Here is a 21,032-nt window from a genome sequence, read left to right on the forward strand (position 1 = left end):
TGTGTCCTGTACCATAATGAAGAAAGATCTACTGGAAAAATCCCTTTGCTGTATTTGCACTCAGTTTCTAAACTGATGGTGCTTGTTTACGTTGTGCCATTAAATTTCTTCCTCAAAACTGCATTGCATTTTCTACTCACAGAAAATGCAAGTTTTCAGGTAAATCAGCCAACGTGAACTGAAATGTCATAGTAGGAACTGCTGCTTCCAGTGAAAGGTTTATGGAAAGTTTAAGTTTTCTAATTAGGTAGTATCACAGGTCACATGGGAATTGTACATGGTATCCATCTCTACTCCTCCCATTTTCTTTCTTTTCCGTTCCCCCCTCCCCTTTAGGCTTGTTCTTTCACTTGAATATGTTTATAAGCAGCAGGAGAATTATTTTCTGTAGAGCAGTATGATCTAACTAATAAAAATCCATTTCAATAAACCCATGTCTATAAAAGTTGTCTAGTTTTATTTCAATGGATCAAACATGAAAAATGTGTGTGACCAGTTAAATTCTAGAATGAGCAAGCAGAAAGCAACCAAAGAAATAGGTGGAATATAACTTTCACTGAATGAACTGCTCCTTTCAGGAGGTGAGCATGTGCATATCCAAACACAAATGTCTGTTTGAAACAGCACTAAAGAGCACTGCTAAATAAGCACAAAGAGTCATTACTGTGAAAAACAAGATGTGCTTTGTGTAGGTTGGAGGTCATCACTCTGCTGTTTCCAACTTTTGATATTTTGGCTTGGACAATTTAGTGCCAAGTAGGTGGTACATCATTTCCCTGTGTTCTAAGCCCTATAAGCTCTTAAAAAATAAACAGGAAAATGGCCAAAGAAACTAGTAACAGTCAGTGATGAATAACATTAGCAAATAAAGTGAAATTAGTCTATGGATCTCTCTTGCATATAAAGAAATAGGAGCATTTGACCTACTTGGAAACAAACCTGCACAATTGTTTTAGGTGGAAAACAAAGGGACAACTTTATCTGAGCTTGAGTTAAATCCAGGATTTTTCATTAATTACATGTTTATAAAAATAAAAGATGCCAGCAATGAAAAAAAAAATTGCTTAAATATATAAGAAAGGTTTTATACTCTAAAAATTAACTTACACATGAATGATACCCTGAAACAATTTACGGTCTGATTTTTCTGAATTTAGTATCTATTTTTGTGTTTGCAGTTTTCCTACTGATTTGGGTCTGTAACAAGATGCAAGCTGTGTTTTTCGCACTTCTTACCTGTTTAAACAACTTGAGTAAATATGCAGGGTCATTTTATTGGAATAATAGAAAAAAAGAATTGAGTGTCAATATAAAACACGGTTCTCTTCTGTGTCTGGATTAGCAGCCAACTCTGCATGACAAAAAAAAAAAGACTTCTTTATGGCAGTATACTTGGCTTGATAAAAACCATTATGACTTTGTTCTCTAAACCAAAATACAAACATCTAATTGTTCAAAAGATCCCACTTGAGAGTTTTGCCACTACATTTCTATGGATATGTGCTTATATTCTGTTGGGAAGAGTGACAAGCTATTTAAAAAAATGAAAAAGAAATGCTTCTTCTTATGGTTTAAAATCTGGCATATCAGCTAGGGGAGTGTTTCTTGAAATGAACTGTACTGCTTGCAGGTTTCCCAAGTTAAGACCCCCTTAGGTTGTTCTACTCACTAATAACATGTGCTATAGGTCATGACATATTATAGACAGGTTTCGGACATCCACTTTGAATGAACTAACTGATATTTATCTAGTATGCAAATTATTATCCAGTTCTTCAGAGGTGTGAGCTGGACAGTCTGTATTTTTCTGTCCTCTCTAAAAACTGCCCAGTTTTTGCAATCCACACTTAGATCCTGTGTTGTAACTGGTTTGTGATCATACTTAAGTGGAATTACTGAATTTGGTTGCTTTGAAGTGAGTGAGGGTTGGGGTGGGGAACTGGGAGAGCAAGTTCATGTTAGATGCATATATAGAAGGAGAGTAATTCTTGGTCCTTATATTTGCATGCTTCTGTGCTAAAATTCTTAGCTTACAACCATAAGCTAAAATTTACTTGTTACTTGTTGCAGAGTAGTAAAATATTTTACACTGAATCTGTCACTTTGAAAACAAAAGTGTATATCTAAGTACGTACTTTGTCTCTGAAAAGAACACAAACCAAGCAATATTAATGTATCCAAATGTGCATTTTAAAGATTGTGGGGTTAAATTGTATGCTTTGTATATTTTTGCATTCTGCAGTGTCTTTTTAATAAAAGAGGGGTGAGAATCATTGTTTCAGATCTAGTCTTACAGAACAATATCAAAATAGATGATGCTTATTTATTAGCTCTGCACAGAATCACTTGAATTTCATGGTTTATGTTGTGGATAATTTCATTAAATTAGACCTATGAGTATGCATATTGTACTAAAACAGTCTCTCACTTGTGCAGCTCATCACTTTTTAAATTGTAGATATGTTCGTGTATCTAAATGCAACAAAACCAGAGGGTTGGCACTCATTTATGAAACTATAAAGTTCTTGTGTTATACTTTTGCACACATAGGCTGCGCCATTGAGCCACCAGTCCAATAAAACTGTTTTCTTAGTTGGTATTGTGTGATGGGTGGAACTAAAGATGTACTTAACAGAACTGGATATCAGCATCTTTTTGTGTTTGTTACTATTATGGAATTTGGGGAAAATGCAGCATATTTCTAAGTACCTACTTGTAACGTTAGTCAGTGTCTTATAAGTTTGACCCTATTAGATTTTCTTGTATCCGTAAATATGCTGTAGTTACTTTTTAATACAGTGCTTATAACAGTTATTTGTTCTTTTCAAATGTATATCAATTTCCTATTAAACATTTATCTGCATACCAGGAATATTAATGATAAATTTGCCAAAAAAGCATCTGGCTGTATTTGAGTAAGAGTTAAAAATACAGTGTTAATAATATGCAGGTAGTTAAAAGGTGTTTTTCCTGATTTAAAGTTAATTCATTTCAAAAAGGTCTGTTACTCTCATTGAAGTAACTTTTACAAAAAGTGTAAAGATACTTGAAAATATATAAATGTTTGCATGTGTGTGTGTATATATATATATATGTACACGTATATGCACACGCTTTTAATTTAGGTATTGAATTTTATCCATACTGTAAGATCAACCAATTAACCTTTCTATCTGTGAAGGGGAGTTTAGAACTCAAAGTGAATATTACTGCTGCTCATCTATTTGAAGATGTAAAATGTCCTGTAAGACTAGGCAAAAGATTATTCTGTTCTGCTTAATTTGTAATACACATTAGTAATACATTTGCATAAACACTAACCACATCTAATCTGGGGGGAGGGGGTGGGATCTCTGAGCAGTGTGTTTGGTATTTTTAGTTTCCTGGGGTTTTGTTTTCTTTCAGTGTTAGATATTTGGTATTTTTTACTTTTTGAACCAGGGTACAATGCATAAAAAATGTAAGCACATTTAAATGAAACTAACAGTCACTTAATGATATGAAGGTATTAGAAAAAGAGTGAATTACCTTCTGTAATGGAACAATCAAACCCTCACTTAATAACTGATCAGTGAGATAAACTTCATACTGTGTAGATGTGTGATACAGTGTTAAAGATGCTGTATCTCTTTCAGAAAACCTTGTTTAGAAACATGTGTGTTTTATTCCTAAGTGCCAGTTTATTTTATGCAGATAGTCTATTTTTTCTGACTGTTGTCATTATAACTGGTTTCGCATGTGGCTCTGTGTGTGTGTTCTGTTTATGAAGCTTCGTGTTGAAAATAGGTTTTGTGGGGGGACACATATGATCGTCATTTGCGTCTTTAAAACCCCGTTTTGTGTTACTGTGGCCCGTTTTTCTTCCTTGTTGTTGTGGATTCAGGATACAACTTACCTGAAACACAGATTCTGTTTGGCACTGACAAGATCACTTCTTCTGAAGCAGACTGCATTTGTGAATGGTCATTTTCAAAACTCTTTAATATTAATTTAAAATGTTAGAACACTGTAATGTAATTTTCTTTTAATGTGATTCTACCAGGATATTATTGTGCCATGCTTATAAGTTCGTAGGTAGTGATGTCGTAGTTTTTCATTACCAATGTATAATGATGTATTCTGCAAATGTGCTGTCACTTAAACGTGTATGTACTTAATTTGTTTAGGAGACATATGTCTGTGTTCACTAAAGAAGCATAGCAGAAGTTACAGTATAAAGACCAATAGACAGAGTCATTTATTTTTGAAGCATACCTACTTTGTATATATAAAATAATTACAAAGTAATCAGAAACTCTTCCTTGTTTTCTAGTATATTAAAGGGATGTTCTTTATATGTGGTACAGTGGCATGGACAAGCTTTATTTTATGCCAGTGCAGCTGTGGTTAGGAAATCTGCAGTATCCGCAGCTTGTATGCATGTATAATGCAGTCCTGCAGATCTTTGGCCTTGTAATTATTCTTGCTATGTATTACTTTGTAGCTTCTATTACCATAGTACTAAGGATCCATGTGTTGGATGAAGACTCGAATTATTTGGTATGTTGATATGGGGAATAAATACTTCCAAAAAAGCTAACAATCAGACAGGGAAGGTGGGTGAGGATTAACAGGTTGAAAAAGAAAAGAAGAGCAGTGATGATTAGCATCCTGCACGGGGATCTTGTTGCAGCTATGGCCTACGTATGATAAGATTTGGGCTGGGTTTTTTAATTCTCACAAACTTTATAGCAATAGAGTTTTAACAGAGGGATCAAAAAAGTTCATAGGGAGAAATAGTAATTGTAAACATAATAGAAGGGTAATTGTAGGTGGGTCTGGAAATCCTCCTGACTATGATGAGCAGTGAGAGGGAGGAAGAAGAGTTATTTGCTTGCAGATTTGACTGGTGAAAAGTTAGTCTCTTTGGCCAGTCATACCTATTTGCCAAGAGGCTGGCAGATACAATGAATAAAAAGTGATAAAGTGCAGTTGGCTCATGAAGATGAGCAACTGAAATTTGACATGGAAGAGGAGTGGAAACTGGAGGCAGAAGTGAAGGAAGTAGAGGGAAGCACTGCAAAGAGAGGCCTGAGTTGCCCAGACCATTGGCTAGAAGGAGATTGGTTTTGTTAAGGCCAGGGAAGAGGTTATTTGAATAATCAAAGCAAAAGCTAATGAAAGCCTAAACAGGAGATTTACATACCAGTTGGTAGAAGAGTCTCTATCTCAGTGTTATCTAGAAGGAATCTACAAGATTTTACACCTAGTCTGGTAAAAAGAACCTGCAGATTATGCTTAAATGATGCAGAAACGGCAATGATACCATGGGAAGAGAGAAAGGAAGTAACAGGGAGAGTTGGGCATGGTAGAAAGTTAAAGAGCGCTGTTCTAGTCATGTTAAGCTTGAACCAAAGGCTGGATATGTTCACATATAAGAGATAAGTCTTCCCAGATCATGTCTTTTTTCATTAATGTTAAATTCAGCTATTGATAGTCTCATTTAATTCTGATGTCAGATAAGTGCTTAACGTAATAAATCAGGAGGCTAGAACAAAACTGGGTAGCCCAGATTTAATGTGAATACCTTTGCCTTATGCAGTATGCTAAGTAGTGTGCTATGATGAAGTAGACAGGAAGATTAAACTAAAATTGCATGTTTATTCTCCAGTACAGTTCTTAAGCAACGCTCAGGAAATAGTAAAGAAACCCCTGCTAGTTTGTGATTGTTTTAATAGGGGGATGGCTTATTCTAATGAAATCTTTGTGAAATGAGGCACCTTTTTTTTCAGACCTGAGAATGGGCTTGTGTTCCAAATCATATGTCTGTCATTTGTCATTTAAACCATGGTGACATGGTTTAGTGTGAGGTGTCCCTGCCCATGACAGGGGGGTTGGAACTTGATGATGTTAAGATCCTTTCCAACCCTAACTATTCTGTGATTCTATGATTTCAAACTGTATCTGAGGAGAGTTTTAGCACCTCTGCAAACCTTTTCATTTTGAGGGAGCTTGTTTGGTAACACGGCAGTAACATGCAGTTGTGGCTTTGGTATGATAGCTGAAGTATAATGTTTGATTCTGAAATTGGTGCTGCCCAGGGGTGACAATGGGGATGGTTTACATTAGATTTTGTAGAATGATAAAGGTGCAGTAAGATTTCCATAGAGTATTTATTAAAGTGTTTTGTTTTAAATAGTTCACTGTAGCAATAATGTGTAGATGCTGCACAGAGGTTTATGTAGCAGATGGTCTTCTTTCTTTCTTAAGAATTTATTTTCAGGTCCTGTGAATGAAGAGGCTTGCTTGCACCACACTGTACCCACTTAATCTCTTGTTCCAGATTTCTTCATATTTGTGTGCTATTCCTAAGGGCCTTAATGAAAAGGTTGGTTTTTGCACTCTGTCGATACAGGTTCAGCATTATCTATTTAAAGTTCTCCATGACTGTTGTCTTGCATGTGCCCTAGAAAGGGAGAGTGATTTAGTAAGTCTGCATTTACATGTATCTCAAGTGGAGAGAGGAACTGCTGCCATACCTGATGGAGGAATGTGATTAGATGTTGACACAGTTCATAAATTCATAGACTTTAAGGATGGAGGACTGATAAATCATTGTTTCATCTACTGTACAAAAGAAAGCCAGTGAATCTCACCTAATTATTTCAGCATTTAACCCAGTAAGCTGTATGCGTGAAAATGTCTCCTACAGATTGGTTTGAAGGTATGAAGAGATGGGGTGGTCACCTCTTTCCTTAGTAATCATTCCAAGAATGAATCAGTCTGCATTTAAAGGAGCAGGAGATGCTATTTCTAACCTGAGTTTGCCTGGCTTCAAAGTTCAGTCCCAAATTCTTCATATTCCCTTTCCTGATACTGTAGACTGCATTAGGAAATGGAACCTTCTGCCGTGAAAATATTTAGAACCATAACTAAACTTTTCAGTTTTATTATGATAAGTGAATTCCTTAAATCCCTTGTTGTAAAATAAGGTTCTTTGCACCCAGTTTATAAATCTTTTCTGTGGCCGTTCTCCGTACTCTTCAGTTATTCAACACCCTTTTTTAAACAAGAAGTAACACACTTTCAATTCAGTTTGGTGTTGTATTTCAGGGGAGTATGATTCACAGGTGATTCACAAAGATTATGCAAGACATCATGAGGCAGCTTCTCTGTTGCTTTGATGTTTCATGTCTGCAGAGTTATCACAGTGTGTCATACTAACTCTGGTTTACTTTCTGTAGCTAAGTGTAGAAAATATGGTAAAGACTCAGGAGTAAGATAGGGTCTCCCGAGCACCCATGTTTTATTTTTTCCTCCTAATATGCAGTTCCCTCAGCTGAGATCCACAGAAGTGTAAGTCGTATTTCCAGGAATTATAAAAAATTCAGTGGACTAGAAAAGTGGGGACCATGAGTAATAACCCCAGTCTGCCGCTTCTCTCTTGTGCTGGTGACATTAACATCTTCATTGCATCCCTTAGTGTAGACAAAAGAGGGCCAACCCCTTATCTGGTTCATGCCTTTACGATACCCTTTCTTCACATATCCATACTGCAATCATGGAGTCTGTCAACAGCAACTCCATGTCTCAGATAGGGTGGTGTTTTTTCCTACCTATGAATTCCTGATCCCTGCTAGCTTTCTTTATTATGATTTGATGTGATGTCAGAGTTTTATAATGGAAAGTGGCCTAGAGGGCATTTGCTTCAAAGTAGCTCACCTACTTTCTCAAGAGTGTTACAGTGTGTCCCTCTGGCAGAAGTAAGTGTTGGAATCCAAATTCTATTTCACCTATGTGGAAGATTGACATTTATGCTGCATGCTGTGAGATACAGGGTTTTGTTGTTTTCTGAAGCTGGAGTATCCTGAAGCATGTCCTGTTTGGAAACTTAGCGAGTGCAGTGTGCAAAGTGGAAAAACGGGGTGATGGGGTAGGGCACAATATATTTCCTTTCAACTGCATCTTATTTTTGTCACAGTGAGAAACAGCTATATAAAGGGATGCTAGACTTGTAGCAGAAATGCAACTGTGTACAAATACAGCTGCACTTAGTTGTAGCAATTCCAATGGGTGCTGTAGAAATGATGGTCCAATTATCGACAAAAAATAGGCATGTAGGTAACATCGTCTTGATCAGAAGGGTCATTTCACATAGGGAAGTTGACCATAGGGACTAGGTTAACCAAGATAGTGATGGAGATTGGTTCTAGCTTTCCCACAGCAGTGCATAAAGAGGCAAGTTCTTTTTCTGTTTATTAATTTTTTTCTTTTTTCTTTTTGTCTTGCCACTGCTGTCAAAGTCAAAAGAAACCTCTTACTGAGAAGAGTCTGGCCTCACCGGCCTGCATCATCAGGGAACTTGATCTTCAATTGCTCCACAGCCTCCATTTCTGAGACTGTCTTGGTCTGCGCATAGTGCAGCTAGCAAAATGATTGTATTATTGCCTGTTTGTCGGCCACACAGTATTTTTTCATGGAATTTAATCCATGGTAGATTAAATAAAAATAACTTTACGTCTGCGTTCAGAGCCTTGTAAATGCAGTGCACCTATCCTGGGTCAGACTGCTTCCATCCACTTCAGCTTGCTTTCTTCAGACATGGCATGACTGGCAAGAAAGTATGAAAAGCCCTGTCTGGGTTATCATTATCTGCCCCACATGAAAATTACATGCCAGGTCTTTAATAGGTCAGAATTTTCTTAAACTCTGGAATATGGTGTTTCAGAAAGACAAGAGCCTTCAGTCTTGCCTGTATTAACATCTAAACTAGCACTGAATGGTAATGAGATTTCTCAGGCCATCTCATGTCTCTGTCAGCTAGAACAACCATCTGTGTTCTTACAATACCATGTAAAGGTAAAAACGGCTTTCAGTTTGGATTTCCATTTTTAAATGAAGCAAAACGAAAGCAGTTTTATCCATCAGGACTTGTTTCAGTTCCTTTCTGTTTATCCAGAGCTGCTTGGTCATGTGAATTAAACAGGGAAGATTCTTAAATAAGGATAGCTGGCACAGTTTCCATTTTTCTTCACTTCAGGTATTACATTGCCAGTGTGTGAAATTTTGTGTGTTTTATTTCTAACTGTGCCTTGCACAAGAAATCCAAACTGTGTTGATAAGGCCGTCAGTGCCTTCATTATCAGGTTGGGTTTTGGAACCCATTTTGCTACTATGTGACCTTTAATACCAGTCAATAAAGTCAGTGGATTTGTGCTGGTATACAAGTGGAGTAACACAGTAATGAGTGAGGTCCCAGAAAACAGCAGACAGCAACGTATCAGTATATTTATCACTTTTAAAAGGTTATGGCAGCTTCCATTAGCCTATGTAAAGAAGGTTCTTCTTGGTTTAGTTAAACTTTGCTTAAATATTTGATTTTGTGTGTGACTCATGTAATCAGGATCTCATCACATTTTTATATTCAGTTTCTACTGAAAAGCTGCTTTAAATTGCTGCATTCATAGAACTCATAGCCCCCAATGCTTCTTTATGCTTTGCTCACCCATTGGGGTTTCCCAAGGGATGTCAGAAGAGTGTGTCCTGGTGTACCCTTCATGTCCAGTGCTGAGGCACAGCTTGGTGAGCTAAGGGCTGGGGAATAGCCTCAGCTACATTCTCATAGGTGAATGTTTTCTGTAACCACATCTATTAGTATTACTATATTAATGTGTCGGTATATGCGCACATATTCACAGTATCAGGGATGTGGTAGCACTCAATTTTGTTGTCCTAAATGCTGCATTTCTTGTCTGGAGTCCACGCAGTTCAATCTTTCAGTCCTGTGCATTTACCAACCATTCAGGCTCTGTGCAGCATTTGCACATATATTATGTAAAACAAAATAATAAAAAAAAATACATTATTAAGACTGGAGGGTGGGTTGTGAATGGATTATTACAATTTGCCTATCATGTTAATGACACCTGTTAGAGGTGTGATACAAAAGGCAGTGACAGGCAGTGTAATTTAGTAATTGTAGCTATTGTGCTGTATAGCTGGTCAGTTCACCAGGCAAGTACAAAGAAACCAGTGTTAAGGCTAAGCAGGGGTGGGTAAGCTTAATAGAGAGAGCTAGTGCTTTACTGAAAGAAACTTTTGGTGGAAGGCTGACTCCGGGGGGGAAGGAGTTAGAATGGGTTGAAAAGAATGAACAAAAGTACAAAAATGGTACAGGTTTTCCTGTTTCAGCTCTTAAAGTGACAGGGGACTTCTGGTGATGAGCATGGCTTGCTCTGCTGGCCAAAGGAGGGCAGAGCGGAAGGGGGAAGCCTTTGGAAATACAGAACTGAGGTAGCCCAGGCTGGCGGTTGTCTCTTTCTCCACCTTGCTGACCATCATGGTTGGGTTTGGCAAAATTGTTTTCCTATCAAGGTAGTGATAAAGGGGTAACAGGGTCAGAAGGTAAGTTTGAGAGGTCACAGGAAGCCACTGCTGGCAGATCATAAACCTGTGCCCCGGACATATTTGCACATGCATACATGATTTGATATGGCAGGTCTGCCAACGCTAATGTTTGAAGAGTTAGCTATGGTCTGAAGAGTCAGCTAAGGTCTTCAGTGGCTTCTTTCTTTGTATATAGAAGCCATAATGTTCATGGAGGTTTTACATGTGAAAGGAGCTAAAGGTACAAGGATGATTTGTTACTAGCTCCTTTGTAAATGCATTTGTTTTGTAAGCTGTTTGGAGCGCAGACCTCATCTTCCATACCTTGGGCACAAAGGAGTGAATACTCAATACTTACTTAATCCCAAATACCTTTTTTTTTTGATCATTTTGTGAGCCAAAGAGCAGCACAAAGGCTACACAAATTAATATTTTCCCTGATGCAGTATCCCTGTAGACCCCTATGTAAAATGCATAGCCATTAATTAAATTTCTGTTCTGTATTTATGAGAATGCTAAAGTGCTTATAAACTTCTTATACCAGACCTGTCTTTCTTTTTTAGTACTTTGAGATTATCTTTATCTCTCCTCTCTCCATCCCCCATCTGGATATTTGATTTTCCACACAGCATATTGGTCTTTCTTCCTGTGAACCTGTAATTATTGAACAAATTGTTGTCACAATGAAGAACCTGTTAGACATTTATGAAGATGCATTAGAAGACAATAGTCTTGAAAGATAAGAAGTGGACACAGCACTGAAACATATTAAGGCCAGATTGACTCATTTAACAGCTTTAAGAGAACAGGGAAGTAGCCTGAAGTTAACAAAGGACTGCACAGCAGGGCATTTATGCTAGCAAATACTAATTCACATTTGCTAAACAGTATAAACAGATTTGCAGGCAACACCAGGCATCCCATTTAAAGGGATTAGGTGTGCCATTTACCTATTGTCTGGGCTGAGGAATGTGGGGTGCTCAATATGCTCCTTGCAATTAGCCCAATTAGGCAGGCACGCCCTTTGTGCAAAGCCAGTTACAGGGCACTTAATCCATTGATTGGAAAGGTAATATTTCTCTTTTGAATTTAGAAGCTTGTCCCGTGGTGTTGCTTGCATCTTTGCTGATTCCACACCTAAGCCTTAAAGTGGCCACACATCGTGCGTCAGCCAGCCCGGTGGTAACGTATTTGGTCTTTATAAACTGTGCAAGCTGGCATATTGACTTTGTTGCAGTCAGCTGATGGAATGCTGCAAGAGGAAGGGAATACCTCCCTGTTTTGTAATCCCCATGAAACCAAGTGTAAATAAATGGGCCATCCCTGTGGTCTGATGGTAAGTGCAGGGTGATGCTTGTTTATGTTCAAAGTGCCCTTACAAGTAACTGCTTTCTTTCCCAGCAAGGGTTAACAACAAGGCAGAAGAGTCACATAAGTGTTATTATCACTAATTTCTGTAGGAAGTGATTCATGTTGCACTGAAGCTGCACAAACCCCTGCATTCCTTGTTTCCTGCCTGTCATTCAGATGTAAAGGCCATTTCCAGGCTCCTTCAGCTGGTTGGAGGGTCAATATGGCAGAGTCCCCTTGAGCCTTGGAAGGAAGTTAAAGAACCAGTCCCAAAGGCAGCTTCCTAGAAAATTATTGCAAAAGAAGGTTGTGTAAAAACAGGAGAAGAATGAGCTGGTATTCAGCCGAGTACTTACATATTGTCTAAAGGCATCTGAATTAATTGCATACTATATGCCAAAGTAAAACAAAGTTTTGTGCCAATAAAAAGGAGCTGAAGCAGTGTGTGTTGATGGGTGATCTCTCTGCACCCTTCTGCTGGCTGGAGAGGAGACTGGTTACAGTGCTGAGCTGCTGAGCACTGCATTTCCCAGGAGGAAAGGGTGGGTGCAGACATAGCTGATGGCATGTGTGACTCTGGAGCTTCTGCAGACCTCATGGCTGGCTGTTAGGAGTCATTCAGACGTAGACCTTAGGGGGTCACCGCAATGGATTAGCCTGGTAGAGGCCAATTCCTCAAGTTACTGCTGTTAAAAGCCTTACCTAGTGCATCCTCAGCTTCAAATCTGCTTGTGCCCCCTCTGTCATCATCAGCACCTGTTTTACCAGTGATAGTGTTTCAGAAATCCATCTCTAGCTATTTAGGGATGTCTTTCTTTGAAGAAGCTTCTCAGATTTGTGGAGGATCTTCCTGGAGGTTGAAATACATAATTCACAGAGCACAGATAGAAGAGATTTGGCACTGGGCTCCATTTCCTAAAGAAAGTGAAAGAATACCCAGTCTGTGAAATGGAAGTGGGTTGTTGCATTCATGTCTTTCAGGTTATTGTGCATAAAACTATCATGGAAGGTATAAAAGAATGCTTCTTTCCAACAGACAAGAAGTTGGATCAAAGGCAACACACCTTTTCTCAAGTGCAGCCTTTATTTCTCATGAAATCACTGGGGCTCCTTGGTGGGTTGAAGGCAAGGATGTGGCTGCAGCCCAGCTTGTAGCCACATTGAACCTTCCTGGAGTCAGGCTTGGTGTTTGTGTACAGCGTTTAAAGGGTAATAGCACTAAACACTGCCCTCACAAACCACGGCAATTACTTCTACTGCTGAAAAAACCCAGAACATGCACAAAAATATCATAGAAGAGCTATTTTAACACTAGTGCTGCTCTTTATGGCTAAGTGGCAGCCATCGTTTTTTTCCTAAATTATGTGTTCTTTTTTCAAGCATTTAGATGATGCAAACCAGATTTTTGTGGCAGCATTATTGCTCATAGCCAAAAGAGCATTCAAGGAAACACTGTATTTCTGCTAAATTGCCTTTTATTCAGAACACTTTTGAGTTGTTTATCTTTTCTCATTCTCCTGACAAATCAAGTAGCCATTGAGCCTGTATTTGTGATTATACACTTAGTAATAATTTTAGTAAAAGTAACAGCTACTGTCTGCTTTTGGGGGGTGAGGTTATGCAAGATTCTGGGGTTTGTTTTCTATTTAAAAGGAAAAATCCCAGGGAAAATGGTTCTTCAGGTTTTATAGTAAAGCTTCCTGTTTGTTGTGAAGTATTTTCTTACATGTAGCCTGATGGTAGAAATTCTGTTGATGTACTTGCATTCTAGGTAGCGTTCTAGAGTTATTTTTTATTTGTTTACCTATTCTCTAGACTGATGCTGTAGTTTAAAAGAGATTGTGAGCATTCAGTAAGGAGTACTGTGAATGCCTTTTCGTTTTTCACATGGCTTTTTATTCGCTTTGAGTGTTCCTAATAGTAAGTGTTTAATGGAGGAAATGTTCCAGAGAAGAGAAAAAGTAACAGATAATCATGCAAAGGTATGCAGTTATGAATATTTGTCCCAGGCATGTGAATAGGAAAGTTCTTTGGGGTTCATCCAGTCAGCAAGTAAGAACAATAACTTGAGATGGAGGTGATTAATCAAGTGTTGCAGAAAGAAAAATATGAATTACAAGTATTCAAAACAGTATCTAGGACAAAGAGTTCACAGGCAATCCACAGGCCACACATGTTCACATGAACAAATCATTGAATTGTTTCAAGGTGAGGACATTTGTATACATGAAAATCTTAGTATATAGTCATGAACACAAAAAGTAGTAATGCAGTTGCATAAATTGTTTATTTTATAAGTGCTGTAAAAGTCCTTTTTCAAAATAGACCATTTCTGTTCTGCCTGTAAAGAGTGGGAAGTACAATGATTAGCTTAGAACTGACTTTGGCTGTAAAGAAAGCAAGCTGACAGTCAGCTCTAACCAATGCACAGCATACCCCTGAAAAATATTATCATTCACCTTTGAGCATAACACTGTGGTTCATTTTAAGACACTAAAATCTAGACTGAAGGATCAAAATAAACATATTCTTCTTTCTGGTATCTTCTGATTTCTGTCATTTCTGCAGTGCATGTCCTCTTGTTCTACTGTTTGGCTTCTGCATTCTACTGGCTGCTTGCTTGCTTTAAAAAATCTGGAGGTTTTATAGGGATATTTTTTATCCTTCTTGCTAGGCATTGTAACTTTTAGCTCAATAGTTTTTAATTCAATTACAGTGAATTAAGTTTACCTTAGGATCTTTGGAGCCCCTTAGAGGGCTGATCAGATTAATTACTGTGCAAAACAGATTGTTAAAATAACTAGGTTTTGTGCAGTTTCTCTTTGTTCTTTCCCTTAGCTTCTGTAACTCACAGACATTGATACCAGATGAGCAAGGTTAATGTGGGAGACATGTTCCCACAAGCTCACTGACTCTTCTGAGACTCCCATGGATGGGGATTGTGTGAAATCCCTTCCTGGGCTGTGACGTGTGCCCTACAGCCGTGACTTTTGTGTGTCAATGCCAAGTAGATGACCAGCAGAGGAATCAGGATGGCCTTACGTCCAGGTTGTTATGAATTTAATAGCAAATAACTTTGTAATGTGAAGTGCAGGCTGAATTTAATTTTATTTATGGTTTAATTGTAGCAACCTTTAATATCCAAAGCTAGAAAATATATCCTACTGAGCACTCCTGATCTGTGTCATGTCTGGGACAGCAGAGAGCAGCAGGGTAAGGAGTTGCCTGAGCTTCTGCCACTGCTATGCTTCTCAGTGGGTTCACGAAGGTCAGGGGTTTAGTGGTCTGTGTAAGTGGCTGTGGTCCTGCTCCCAAGCCAAACCAGACTGACCTCAGTAGAGACATGGCATCTAGTTATACACTTCCTTATAGGACAAATAAAAGTGGCTTATACCATTCTTGGGCAAATTTATCCCATCCCTCTGTAACCTTGGAAGGCTAACTCATAACAAAGCAGACGTGCTTTTGAGCGAGGCAGTGCAACAGGGTGTAAGGGTCACTTTGAACGGAAGGGAAACCACCTGTGTTGGGCATGGCTTATAATTTTCTTGGTTGGAACTGCTCAGCAGGAGTTAGAAAGGGGAAGCTACCATGTCCCCTGTGTTCAGAGAGCCTTTGTGTGTCCCTGTGTGGCTAGAATTGGTATCCTGAGTGGTGGGGATGGAGGTCTAGCCCAGTGCAAACAGTTCTAGAGTTCATCCACTTCTTTCCCTCATTCTCCAACACAGAGCAGAGCAAATAAACTGGTCCTTTTCTAGGCAGAAGGAAGCTGGCTAATACAAGCTCATCAGTCTCTATATTCTGGAGTGGGGATTTACCAGTCTGTAGGAATAAAGCCCAATATCAATCTCTTCAAAAAGACAGGGAATTTCCAAAGCAAAACCAGGTTTATAGGGACAAAGTACAGTGTTACTCTCTTCAAATAGACCATGTAGCCTCCAGTTCATGAGAGATGTGTTAACGGGATCCTATGCATGTTCTAGCTCTGATTTATTTATAGGTTTTCTGAGATTATGTTTTTAGATCTACTGTTTAAGCTCTGCCATTTGTAATCTTCCTTTGACAGCTGGAGAGGTGGTGAGAAGGGAGGAGAATTGAGATTTACTTACTTTCTCCTTTTGGGGTATAGGCCTCATTTTATGGAACTATTGAAAGTTCTCAGTAGTTTAGTCCCTTTTTGAAGCACAATAGAAAGTCACTGCTGCACTGATGTCATCAAAGAAAAATGAGCTGGTATTGAGCTGAAAAGTGCATAAAAAGTTTATGGATCTTAAAAAAGTTTTACCGTGAACTGCAGCAGTGGATTTTTAACTTGAACAAAACCAAACGAAGTGTTAAACCTTTCCACATTTAGATGTTGTAATGGTAACTGAAACTTTAAAAGCAGTGTTGAGAGAGGTGAAGTGCTTAGTGAAAGACCCTGGTGATGTGCACTGCAGGGGGATCCAGAGCAGAAGGAGGGCTGGGCCTGCCGGAAATCGATGCTAAAACTCAGCTAAATCAGACCAGTGCCAAGAATTTATCACACATCTGTTTTGCCTTGATTTTTTTATTTAATTATCACCTGCAAAAAGTCTGATTTCTAAGCATTTATTATGAAATTAATAAAAGGGTTTACAAGGCAGTGCTGTAATGCACTCCAGGGTGTGTCCTGCTGGAATGGTGCCATTTCCGATGTAGTTGAAGTTGTTCCTCATAAAGTTTGTGCTTCAGTTTGTGGTCAGTGCAGAACAATATCCCAGGAAAAATACTGCATAGTTCTGGTAGTGCTACCTGGCAGAAAGCTAGCTGCCATGCATGGTCCCAAAATGCGTGAAGTTGTGCATATAGCAGGCTTTATTCTGAGCATAGGTGATGCGACACCCAGTTATGAAGACTTCCTGATAATCACTGTTGTGCTGTTTGCTCATTGCTTTTCTGGGAAATTCACACAGAAGATACAATAATATGTTGAATATAGTCAGGATAAGATGCATCTTTACGCATGTATATATCGGCAGGTCACTTGCATATATATGGGATTTATATAGATATATATGTGATAATATATATGTTACATAAGTATCCAGGTCAGGTCCCAGAAGATTGGAGGTTGGCCAATGTGACGCCTGTGTACAAAGAGGGTGGGAAAGAGTACCCCAGAAACTCAGTGCTGGGCAACATCATGGAGCAGATCATCCTGAGTGTGATCACAGACCACATGAAGGAAAAATGGAAGATCAGGCCCAGTCAGCATGGGTTCATGAAGGGCAGGTCCTGCTTGACCAACCTGATCTCCTATGGCAAGGTGACCCACCTGGTTGATGAGGGAAAGGCTGTGGGCATTGTCTATTTGGACTTTAGTAAAAGCATTTGGCACTGTCGCATAGTGTTCTCCTGGAGAAACTGGCTTCTGGTGGCCTGGATAGGTGTATTCTTCACTGGGTGTAAAACTGGCTGGATGGCAGAGCCCAGAGATAAGTGGTGAATGTTGTCACATCTAGTTGGTGACTGGTCACTAGTGGTGTCCCCCAGGGCTTGTATTGGGGCCAGTCTCATTCAATGTCTTCATTGACAATCTGGATGAGGGGGTTGAGTGCATCCTCAGAGGATGTAATTGCGCGTATCGATGGGATGATTTCAGGATGTTGGGTGCAAAATGTACAGGCTGAAGTTTCTTTAAAACTTCTGTTCCTTATTATTATTTAGTCGTTCAATTACTATAATGCCTGAAGGCTGCAACTGGAATGAAGACTTCACTGTACTGAGCATAGTACAGACACATGGTATGATTTAGGATGTGAATGGATGCTTGTGATCAATTCAGTTGTGGTAGTTTCATAATTTGCTTCTCAGATGAGTAATGATAACTGATTTCGTATTAATTACTACTTCATTGCAGTCAGGGCTGGCCTGCAAGGGTGGTTTAAGCTGATGTACTTTTCTCTGTAATTACAGTGGGTTAGAAGTACGTAATGGGCTGAGAGTTGATTACCTCAGCTCTCACGATGAATGGATAGCCCTGGGCTTATAGCAGTTTGATCAACTACCTATAGCCAGAGTTTGGGACTGAACCTCTAAAAACAATGCAGTTTGGGAGAAAAAGACATGTTATAGTTTAAATGCCGGAGAGACCTTTTTCATCATACAGTTCTGTCCAGTAATGCTGTTCCTGTCTGACTACTCTGTGTTTTTCTGCTTACTCCACTAGTGCAGATCTTACAAATCACAAAAACCTTGTAGACAAAAACTTCTGCCCCCACTGTTCCAGTCGGAGTTCTTTTCTGGTATGGTCCACTGCTCAAAGTGCTGTGGCAGCTTTTCCTTTTGTGAAAAGTTCCTTCCTCAAGTGCCTTGTGCTACCCAGAAATACAGAAACATCTGAAATATTTCAAGTCAGCGCCAAGTCATTCAGAAACTAGCTGGTAATTTATCTGTTTCTTCAGAGTGTAGGTGAAGTTACTGCTTTCTGCCTGGAACCTTCCTGTGTTGGCAAGCATAGTCACCCACCAACATAGAGACACATTCTGCATTACTAAGCTTCCAAAATACGGAAGTTATTCCTTTGTATAGAACAGCAGTCAGAACAGAAGGTAAAATCTATATGATCAAGGCTTATGAGGTCTATATGCAAATACACTGGCAGATTGGATATAAATCCCCAAAATAAAATTATATAGAAACAGATCTCTTCAGAGATGTGCTTTGAAAACTTAAAAACCCATCACTGATGATTTAGGCTAATTTTTTTCAGGATGCTATCTTGGAAGTTACTTAATGCTACGTCAAATAGATAATTGATTTGAATTACAGTTTGATATGTACGTGTTTCCATTTTTGCACTGAGCATAAGAGCTACTCTTGTACCTTTTCTCCCACAGAAATGAACTGTTTCGAGTCCAGCTGGGACTGACTGTGGTTTTCCTGTTGCTATAGTCAGCTCCAAAAGTATGTTATGAAATAAAGGACATGGCTGCTGTTCATTGTGTAGATAGACAAGCACTAGTTCTAATCTGTTATACTAATGAACTTAATGAATGCCTATTAGAGTAACGCTCTGCTTTTCTCCCCTTGGGACCAGAAAAGTTGTCTTAGCTTCCTGTAAAGTTCTGCCTGTCAGAATTTTACTTTACAAAGACAAGACAAATGTATGATGTGGGATTTTTATTGTTCAATTCGATTAATTTATCGCTTCTTAGTCTGTTTATGAGAATTTAACTTTGCAAGTTTTCTCTTAAAAAAAGAAATGTTAATATTGATGGGATCTCTTAATATTGTTAAATAAGAAATAATTTTATTTATATACAACTCTTTTCTTCCTAAATATTATAATTTACACAGTAATAGCTCTGTGATTTTGCCATGAAAAATCGTTACTGCAGGACCATGTCCAGTTCCTTTTATTCATCCACTTGGAAACAAATTACCTTTTTTTGCTTAGAATGCCAATCTGTCTGACAACATCCAATTTAAAGAAATTATTTTAATGTTTGAGGTATAGATAAACCATCAATTTTGTTGTAGGTGTGAAGGCCAGTAGCAGAAATCACGGTTTCATCTGTTCTGTTCTTCAGAGTGTAATCTTAAGTAAGACTTAACATGACAGAGTTTAAAACAGACTGTTTCTGGAAAAATGGTTTCTCCTTTGCTGAGTACATCCATGTACTTTTTAATCAGAATCATAGAATCATAGAATAGTTAGGGTTGGAAAGGACCTTAAGATCAATTAATTGATCCTTCACTTTCTGACAAAACGATACTTCTCTTCTTTACTTCTTTTAAAAGTGTTCCAGCAATGACATTTCTTCTGTGAAACACTACTTTAAGTTCGTTACCTAGTGGTTTGGAAAGGGTAAGGAGGTGGGAATTCAGTGTGTTTATACAGCACCTAGTACAGTTGGATCCCAGTCTCTTAGCAAACATTAATACATTAATATGCAGTTTTACATCCCTTCAGTGCAGGTTTATATGTTACATTTATAGACTCTTAAGAACCTTAGTTCTGAAGATGTACAAGTTAGCAATTAATAGAATTAAACCTTCAGATTCTGACTTCAGTTTGTACTATCGCTAATCTGAAAAAAATGCTGCTGAACTCATAAAATCTTGTTTGGAATTAGATAATAAACTTACATTATCCTGTAATGTAACTTGACACAAAGTGGTATAATTACAACCATATTGGCAAGTTTATAAATCAAATCTAACTGATACAGAGCGTATGAGTTGTTGAAGCTTATCTTCCACTTTAGTCATTGGTAGAAGTCGTAGAGTACTACAATGAGCTATATAGATGTATATTAAGGCTCTTAATGATGCTGAAAATACCTTTATGGTAATTAGAAAGATCATCCCTTATAAAACCACATTTTCTTTTAGTTTTTACATGAGAACATACACATGTAGTATTTTGGGGTGGTAATGGGATTAAGATTTGGGTGGAAAGTTGTGATATGAGCACATTGAATTTTGTAATGAAAAATTAGAGGTTTTCTCTTAATCATCAGGGAAGACCAAATTGGCAGTGTGAGGCCATTGGCCTTCTGAAGTTTTAGCTGGCAGTATTAATTTACATATGAAAGTTATCTTAATTTATCCACATTACATTTTGTGCGGCATACTAAATCAGTCACACTAAATTTTGGCTGATTTAGTACGCAAGTCAGCCAAACAGAACATTGGTTTGGCTGGTCATAGCTAGCATGTTGAGCTTTTCAGACAACTGATGTTAGTGGATTAACTTGGGGACACCTTGCTTAAAGTGTTTACAGTCACAGATTCTTAAATGGTAAGGAAGCACATGAGCCTGTCTTTGTGTTCAGATTAAGGAAAGAATATGAAAAGGGAAAATAAGGAAAAAAATCATGCAACTTAAGACACTGAAGATCTCAGGAGATCCAAGTTTGGTCCTTTTTTGTCACATACTTCCATGTCACATACATGACCTTGCTTAAATCACTTAGATCTTTTACAGTTGTTTAAACCTTTTTACACAAATAATCTTGTCCTTAATCTCTCTTCCTTAGCTCCTTAATTGTGCAAGTGGATTAAAACACCATCTTCATCCTTTGCCTCAGTATACAGTATATATACTGTATATATAAATGTGCTGTGAATTCTATGTAGCAATAGACTGTCAAAGAAAAGTACATAGCAGCTCTTAAGATAAAGTGGTGTAGATCTCACTTGTATGTCCAAATATTGCTGTAATATACAGCAGCTGAAAAAAATAATGGACGTTGAACATTTTTTCCGTCCAGACTAATTCTAAGTTTATTTTGATCACTTCTGAAATGGATGTAATTTCTCATAAATCCCCAAAGTATCAAAATGTGAGC

The 21,032-nt window shown here is 38.3% G+C and overlaps 1 protein-coding gene across 4 annotated transcripts in view; it reads left to right on the forward strand.

Moving 5' to 3' along the window:
- Positions 1-21,032, forward strand: part of VTI1A (vesicle transport through interaction with t-SNAREs 1A) — a 274,468-nt gene that overhangs the window by 93,221 nt on the left and 160,215 nt on the right. The gene's annotated exons all lie outside the window — the stretch shown is intronic.

Source organism: Pezoporus occidentalis, unplaced genomic scaffold (genome assembly GCF_034315485.1).
Source record: "Pezoporus occidentalis ecotype Australia unplaced genomic scaffold, CSIRO_AGI_Poc_V1 ctg127, whole genome shotgun sequence".
NCBI classification, from domain to species: Eukaryota; Metazoa; Chordata; class Aves; order Psittaciformes; family Psittacidae; genus Pezoporus; species Pezoporus occidentalis.